This window comes from Schistocerca serialis, chromosome 3 (genome assembly GCF_023864345.2).
Source record: "Schistocerca serialis cubense isolate TAMUIC-IGC-003099 chromosome 3, iqSchSeri2.2, whole genome shotgun sequence".
Classification (NCBI taxonomy): Eukaryota; Metazoa; Arthropoda; class Insecta; order Orthoptera; family Acrididae; genus Schistocerca; species Schistocerca serialis.
In genome coordinates, this window is record NC_064640.1 from 265,942,839 (window position 1) to 265,952,144 (window position 9,306).

Genomic DNA, 9,306 nt, shown 5'->3' on the forward strand with positions numbered 1-9,306 from the left:
ATGTGGGCGATTATGAGATCGTCTCACGTCATACCGGGTGACGTCGGCTGTGACGCCACAGGCGGACCTCGGAAGCCCGTCGACACTCCGCCCCTCGTTGCCGTGCGCGCGGCTGGCTCGCGGCGGCGCATTATTGTGGCCTTTATCGCAATTTTTATTAGCCTTCACACCTTCGTGGATAAGGTCAGTCGAATTTGCAACCGACATAAAGTGTTCTAGAACGTCTTCTGTACGTGTACTAATATTTTACGAATATCTAATGGCAATTTTCCTTTCAAAATTCTTAGCATGTCTTTGTGCGAGATTGGCTCACCCAAGTAACGGTTTATGGTTCAGTACTTTTAGAAGTAGCGGCGGATACTACCTTCCTTAGAATCGAATTAGTCTGGGTTAAAGACGTACACTCCTGGAAATTGAAATAAGAACACCGTGAATTCATTGTCCCAGGAAGGGGAAACTTTATTGACACATTCCTGGGGTCAGATACATCACATGATCACACTGACAGAACCACAGGCACATAGACACAGGCAACAGAGCATGCACAATGTCGGCACTAGTAAAGTGTATATCCACCTTTCGCAGCAATGCAGGCTGCTATTCTCCCATGGAGACGATCGTAGAGATGCTGGATGTAGTCCTGTGGAACGGCTTGCCATGCCATTTCCACCTGGCGCCTCAGTTGGACCAGCGTTCGTGCTGGACGTGCAGACCGCGTGAGACGACGCTTCATCCAGTCCCAAACATGCTCAATGGGGGACAGATCCGGAGATCTTGCTGGCCAGGGTAGTTGACTTACACCTTCTAGAGCACGTTGGGTGGCACGGGATACATGCGGACGTGCATTGTCCTGTTGGAACAGCAAGTTCCCTTGCCGGTCTAGGAATGGTAGAACGATGGGTTCGATGACGGTTTGGATGTACCGTGCACTATTCAGTGTCCCCTCGACGATCACCAGTGGTGTACGGCCAGTGTAGGAGATCGCTCCCCACACCATGATGCCGGGTGTTGGCCCTGTGTGCCTCGGTCGTATGCAGTCCTGATTGTGGCGCTCACCTGCACGGCGCCAAACACGCATACGACCATCATTGGCACCAAGGCAGAAGCGACTCTCATCGCTGAAGACGACACGTCTCCATTCGTCCCTCCATTCACGCCTGTCGCGACACCACTGGAGGCGGGCTGCACGATGTTGGGGCGTGAGCGGAAGACGGCCTAACGGTGTGCGGGACCGTAGCCCAGCTTCATGGAGACGGTTGCGAATGGTCCTCGCCGATACCCCAGGAGCAACAGTGTCCCTAATTTGCTGGGAAGTGGCGGTGCGGTCCCCTACGGCACTGCGTAGGATCCTACTGTCTTGGCGTGCATCCGTGCGTCGCTGCGGTCCGGTCCCAGGTCGACGGGCACGTGCACCTTCCGCCGACCACTGGCGACAACATCGATGTACTGTGGAGACCTCACGCCCCACGTGTTGAGCAATTCGGCGGTACGTCCACCCGGCCTCCCGCATGCCCACTATACGCCCTCGCTCAGAGTCCGTCAACTGCACATACGGTGCACGTCCACGCTGTCGCGGCATGCTACCAGTGTTAAAGACTGCGATGGAGCTCCGTATGCGACGGCAAACTGGCTGACACTGACGGCGGCGGTGCACAAATGCTGCGCAGCTAGCGCCATTCGACGGCCAACACCGCGGTTCCTGGTGTGTCCGCTGTGCCGTGCGTGTGATCATTGCTTGTACAGCCCTCTCGCAGTGTCCGGAGCAAGTATGGTGGGTCTGACACACCGGTGTCAATGTGTTCTTTTTTCCATTTCCAGGAGTGTATTTTCTAAGTTTTCCTGATGACCTCGATATCAATATTTCGACATAAAGGTTCGCCCCACTGTTCGTAAGTTTGACAGTACTCAGCCGTTCGTGACGCCCATAGGGCTCCATCCCCTTGTAAATACCCAGTAGAGAAGCGTATCTTTTGCTACTCTGACCAGGATGGCCTTAATGCGTCTTTGAAGGCCTTAATAAACACAGTTTTCTTTACTGTTATAAAAGGCTGGAATTATCTGTGTTTCAGCAGGCTCTCTTCAAGCAAGACATTGCGCAACGTAGGTATTGCCCGTACTTCACACGGAATGTTACTCGGCAACAAACCACTAGAGGACATAGCTTTAGTGTACGACGTAGGAAGAACAGTGTATTGAAACACTCATTACTTATTGGGTTCGCAGCCGATGCTGCACCTCGAACTAAACCTTTGACTGAAGATTTCTATTGTTGCATGCTAGAAATCGGCGTAGTCATCTGGCCACGCCATTCTGGTAAATCTTTGCATAAAGTTTGTTTAATCTGTTCGAGCTCTGTTTTAACAGATTCACAAGAACTGTCACAATTCGACACGGCAGCAGAGACCGTTCCACTCACAACTCGTCTGAATTTGGAATTTATCACTGATTTCCTTATCTTTCTTTGTTATCCATCGGGAAAAATCGTCAATAATGATTTTGCATTGATCCTTAAACTTTTTCCACTTTCTTCCCTGCTCATCGACGAAAGTATTTACTTTATTCTCTAATTGTTTTACGGTATCGCTATTTGTTTTTGCTCTTTCATCAAAACTGATAAAGCCAGCGGAATATCACGACGAGCTCTTTTCAACTGTGACACGTCATTTACTGTTGTACTGCATAGACAAATTATTAAAAGTAGCACATTATTAAAATTAGCAGCTAATTCATTGGAGTGTTTTTTTCTGTTCTGATTTAAAACTCTTAAAATCCCTAAGTAACTGTTATAACACTGACACAAAAGGAATGCTCTAAGCACTTTGGGACTTAACATCTGAGGTCATCAGCCCCCTAGACTTAGAACTACTTAAACCTAACTAACCTAAGGACATCACACACACCCATGCCCGAGGCAGAATTCGAACCTGCGACCGTAGCAGCAGCGCGGTTCCGAGCTCGACCACAACGGCCGGCATTTACGGGAATCATTGCCTATTGAAACATTCGCCTTACGTGAAACGTCACCAGTTTCAAAGGCTACATTTGATGTTTGATTGTCTGTGAAAATATCGCCTTCACACAGATTTCCAGTTAAAATGTGTACTAGTGCTTCAGAGCTCGATAATGGTTCGGACTCCGAAACATGAGAATTTTGCACATCCATAGTGTCAAGTTCGTTTTGCTCAGCGTTCATCTGAACATTATTGTTATCTGGTGATCCGCTGTGTTATCTTTTATCTGCACCATAAAATCTATATTCAATAAATTCATTTTCAAAAATTTTGAAAGAAACCAAGACTTGGGTACAACGAATTTTAATCAGACTTCGTAAATCATGAAAAGATAATGACGGTAGGTTCTATGATTGGTCATGCAAATTTGCGTGTAGGCTGCTACAATGGTGACCGATCAATTACATTGCCTTGTCATGACTTCCACGGCACCGCGTCTCAAATTAATGCTGAAACAGACAAATACGGGTTAGGACAAGGTAGATGTCTTAATTCACTATAAATAAGAATATTTCAGAGTTTAACTGATATATTGACATAAAATATGCAGACATTAAAAATACTGCATCTTCCATCAAAGCGTGCGTGTACATTGAAAGCTAGGAACAGAAGAGAGTGAAGGAGAAAAGATCCCTCTCTAAAGAAACTGGAATAATTTGTTTCAGCAGAGATTAGTTCACATTTTAAGAGTCACACACTACGTTTACATAATTTTCTTACTACGCGCATCGTTTCATCTGTGCAGCTGTCGTTTATCAAAATAATGTAGATAAAGTATAAAGTTGTACTACAGTCTGATTGTCGATAGTAGTATCTAGTTACAATATTATGCCCACTTCTGCCACAGAATCTTGCTCAAGAAATCTCGCACGCAGCTTCAACTTCTATCTCGGCGGATTTAATTATCTTACCTATTGTGACAGATACATCTTATCCATTTCCCATCAGCCTGTCATTCTGATATACGCTTATATTTTCCCCAAAATCTCACTGCTGTCAGTTTCAGGTCTTAACCAGCTTTCTGTATCTAATATTAAGTGAGCTCCTGCTCTTTAGGAGGGTTTCAACTCTGGCAATTTGTTGCAAATGCTTTTGCAGTTAACAACTAGGATTTTAATACTCTCACTGTGGGGAGCTTTCCTTTGGATCTTACACTATTACTTCTTGGCCTCCTACAGCTGTCTTTTTCTGTACTTGATGGAGACTCACCTAATCTAAAAAGCCTTTGTGTACACCCCTCACACAGTCAACTACCTGGGCAGCGGCCTTTGATGTGTAGTGCACGCCTGGCCCATTTAGGGGGAGCTTACAATTCTCAACCCCTTTGGTGCGAGTCCAGAAAGTTGCAGCCAAGCTTGTCACAGAACTTTTGAAGTCTCTGGTTCAGTGCTTGCACTCGTCGCAAAACCAGGGAGCCTTGAGCACTTCTAGGGACAATGCTACAAATTGTGTGTTTGGTTCAAATGGCTCTGAGTACTATGGGACTTAACATCTGTGGTCATCAGTCCCATAGAACTCAGAACTACTTAAACCTAACTAACCTAAGGACATCACACACATCCATGCCCGAGGCAGGATTCGAACCTGCGACCGTAGCGGTCACGCGGTTCCAGACCGAAGCGCCTAGAACCGCACGGCCACACCGGCCGGCCAATTGTGCGTTTCGCTGAAGTTCCATGCGCAAGGCTGGTCTTCTCAACCTTCTCTGCGAATCGCTGGAATGCTTCAAATATGACCTCGGAGCCCAGACGACACGCATCTTTTGTTCCAACCTGCACTATAGTCTGGTGATGGTTGCGCCCTGTTCCCTAAATGGGAATAGCTTCGCCAACATGTTGAAAGAGACCCCCTGAATGCACCTGGTGTTCCTTCCTGCCCCTTGCTGTCATTTTCCTAAGGGATACCATTATATCTACTGTACTTTTGAACTGCGGTTGATTAACAGACGCGTACCCTTCTGCGTTTGCCTCCTCTCGACAGAGGCCGAAGCAGATTTCTCCAAAACAGGTGAAGTGAGTCCCACTGGCTCAGTTTCGGTGACAGACAACACTTTGAACTTGTTGTTTGTGGGTATAACACAAGTCCTGCTTGGTCCCTGGCTACCCTGTACGGGGCGCTTAGACCCACTGTTGAAACGTCACTCACAGTCAGGTGGACGAGTAATGACAGATCCCATACCTGCTGCAGAGGAGACAGAATCCACAGAAGAGGATGGTACTTGAGGTACCATTGGTAACTCTGGTACATGACTGTGGGGAGCTGATTCGCAGAAGCTGTCAATCATTTGACAGGGCGACTTCCTGCTGCTTACAAGCAACAAACAACTCATCCCGTATTCGACAACAGCATTGACACTGGGGCTGCATTGTGGCTTGTGCAATGTTTTGCAGAGCAGTGAACAAATAACAGTAAACGAAGTCTTCTGATTTCTCTGTAATCAGTTGAGCTAAAAATATTACTAATTCTCTTTAAGAACTGAGGTAACTAGTACACAGATCGATATTCCTGTTCGCCGGCTGGTGTGGCCGAGCGGTTCTAGGCGCTTCAGTCTGGAACCGCGCGACCGCAACGGTTGCAGGTTCGAATCCTGCATCGGACATGGATGTGTGTGATGTCCTTCGGTTAGTTAGGTTTAAGTAGTTCTTAAGTTCTATGGGACTGATGACCTCAGATGTTAAGTCCCATAGTGCTCAGAGCCATTTGAACCATTTTTGATATTCCTGTTTGGCTAACAGAAAAACCTGTGGTAAAAATTACTGTTTTCCCAAAACTTACTGAGACTATAGTCGATAAAAAAACTCGAAAATAATACTACTTTACGATAAATATAGATAATATACGTTCCTTTTGAAAGGGAAAACTAGGTGTGACACAACATGTTAGCTATAATATGTGCAACAGTAACTATAGTCCGATTAAAATTACTTGATAGTTGACGCCTGTCACTTGCTGCTACAGTGTTGCCACAATCGCTGCCGGCTTTCGCTCTGTTATAGGAGACACACAAACGCTGTGTGTCACTTCACAAATGCTGTTAAGGTGTAACACGGAGCAATGCTGGAAGCGGCCGCAGCGAAGTACGACGGACGGAAATGAAATGGGAGATGCTCTGTCGACAGCTGATTTCAAGTGATCAATGACTGAAATTCGGCATACGACGCGTTTTGTATCCCTGGGATTAAACTCATGTCCTAACCTAACCACAATCTCGTGATGTGCCACGTACCCGAGAAAACAGCGATAAACAATTTGCTGCAGACATGAAATCACGTTCGCCTTGTTCACGGCGATTAAAGCTAAGCTTTACGAGCAAGTTGAAGACAGAAAATTTCAATTTCAGAGCTAAAATCAAACTGTAATTTATCTCTGTTATTGGTTACCTGAAACTATCATCACACTGGCTACAGGAGCTGTCGTGGTACCAACCGACGAGCAGCCCTGTTTGGCACTTGGTTCCGGATTATGGGTGGCGCAAACAGATTCCGAAAGAAAAAAGAATGATAGGAAGAAAAATCGGTGCAAACAAAAATACCAATACTATTTTGAAAACGCAGCTGAAGGATCTACAAGTGCGTGGTTAATGTTGCGTATGAAACGTGTGTATGTCGTTAGTATCGTTGTATGTGTGTGTGTGTGTGTGTGTGTGTGTGAGTGTGTATTGTTTTTGGTGTGGTTATCATGTGTGATTAAATACAAAATAAAGAGCCTGAACCGGGATTTGAGATCGAAACACATCAAGAAAGGAAGCCGGAGAAGGAATTAGAAGTGGACTAACTAATTGTTGGGACAGTCTGGCAACAGTGGACGGTTCGGGCGTGACGTTGAGCGCCCTGAATGGAGGAAACCAGCTCAAAAGCGTGAAGTGTCAACTATTAAATAATTTTAATCAGACTGTAGATCACAAACGCCGATTTACTATGTAATAGCCTACGCACACAATAACCGTAACTTCCTAAATTTTCAAAGTGTGCGTTTATTCGCCTTGATAAACGCTGGAATTCAGGGTGAAGTATTCTTAGAGAATAACTGTAAATCACAAACGCTGACCTGCTATGGAATAAAAGTCGTAACTGACGAAAATTTTCAAGAACATACCTTTGTAAGCGCCCGCCTGAAAAAAAAAAACTTATTTCTTTCGTAGTTATACAATGAAATCAGCAACGACAGTACATTTCTCAGCCAGAAGTGTTTACAAGGGGCCATATTATTGCCACAAAATGGACGAACGCGAGCTGGTGGAAGTGGGTGCAGCTCCACTGCATTTACATCAAACAAAGAATCATGTCAGAAAGAACAAGAGAAATCTGCCTTTGTGGATACGTCCTTTATTAAATAAGCAGATTGCTTCAGAAAACGTAACTAGTGAACTGGTTCTGGAGACATACCTGTTCCAGCATTTTACCAGAATGTCAAAACATGATTTCGAATACTCAGTACAAGCAAATGGTCCAAGTATTGCTACAACCTATATGAAAATAAGAGAGTGGATACCAGTTAGAAACCAACTGGCGATCAACCTTCTATTCTCAGCCACTGATGATTTGTGCTGAAGTTTAATATACCTCTTTCAAGTTCTCTACTTATCAGTAAGCTTCTTGGTACCAGAAGTACGCAATGATTTGGTATAAAGCCTTAAAGATTTCATCAAGAGAAGGTTGAAATAAGAATAAAATTTTTATTTTGATTTTGTTCACTAGCACACATCACTGTTTATACTATCAATTTCTGCTTCAAGTACGTCTCGAGACAGTTTGAACCTCATGGCAGTAAGTGTAAATCATACGGGTGGAGAGCCACCTGCACTCCCACTATTAGTATGCAACTTTTTTACATCACGTTTGGCATAGTTTAGAAAGCTTCGGAATTTTTTGTATGTTTAATGAAGTATGACCCCGAGATCATCGACGACAGCTTGCCAACTGTTTTTTTCCTGATTACGATCTTTGTATACGTTACTTTCGACGTCCAATAGCACTGGTCGTAGTTGAATCGCGCTTATAACATTCGTTGTTCTCTCGTTTGTCCATTTTCCGTTGCTTTACATAACAAACTCAGGACAAAAACAACTACAAAACATGTGGCTATACACACACGTACAGAGTTTCAAACAAAAGCAAAACGGTACCGTTTCCGCTCAGACGCCTGATAACAGTGCTGTCGGTGAGAGTAGTGGGAAACAACGGTGAAAGCGAGAGGGCATCTACAGACAGAGACAAAATATGGCCCATGTAAACACACATTAAAGGTGCTGGACAACATTGTCAGCCTACACTGTAGTACTCCGTCTTCAGGCAACGAGTGGCCTACCGGGACCATCCGACCGCCGTGTCATCCTCCGTGGAGGATGCGGATAGGAGGAGCGTGGGGTCAGCACACTGCTCTCCCGGTCGTAAGATGGTATTCTTGACCGAAGCCGCTACTATTCGGTCGAGTAGCTCCTTAATTGGCATCACGAGGCTGAGTGCACCCCGGAAAATGGCAACAGCGCATGGCGGCCCGAATGGTCACCCATCCAAGTGCCGACCACGCCCGACAGCGATTAACTTCGGTGATCTCACGGGAACCGGTGTTACCACTGCGGCAAGGCCGTTGCCCAGGCTACACTGTAGGCAATATGTAATTTTTTAGCCCATGTAAACATATCTTTACATGTTGAAAATAGTAAGTCTTGTGTTGTTGTTCTTTATTTTTCTGTTCTACCGAGTTTGTTTCTTGCGTTTAATATTAATAATATCGACTTGTGCTGTGGCTGTGTGTCAACACTATAACAAGAAAAATGAAAGTAGCAGTATTACACGTCATACGTTCCAGAAATATGTGCTAGGTAGGATGAGTCCTGCAGAAGTTATAGAATTAACATTAAAATTGCTACTATCTGCAGCACCAATTTTAAGAGAACGTTTATATACAGGATGTGCAGGCGGAATTATTGAACCTTCTACCAAAGATAAAGCCGACTGCAATAAACCTTAGCACCTTATTAAAGCCGTTTCTGCAGGTTCTTCACCTTGTAGCCATCAGATATCAGAAAAAAATGGCAGACAGAAAGCTCATGAAAACTGTAAATGTGCGCGAAAGTAATGGGATTCCTCCTAATATCGTGCCAGACCTCCTTTTGCCCGACTCGACGTGACGTGGATTTTACAAGTCATCGGAAGTTGCGAGCTAGCATCCCATAGGTGTTCGGCCTCACATGAGGTTCCTCTTCGTCGAAATGTCTTGGCTCAAACTCGTCTAGGTGTTGAACCGCACGTGTCGCATTATACGCCCTAAATTAGACCCTTTGGTTAAATTG

At 45.1% G+C, this 9,306-nt stretch overlaps 1 pseudogene; it reads right to left on the reverse strand.

Moving 5' to 3' along the window:
- Window positions 1–8,487: 8,487 nt before the first annotated feature.
- LOC126471950 (5S ribosomal RNA) lies at window positions 8,488–8,605 on the reverse strand (annotated as a pseudogene).
- Window positions 8,606–9,306: the final 701 nt, after the last annotated feature.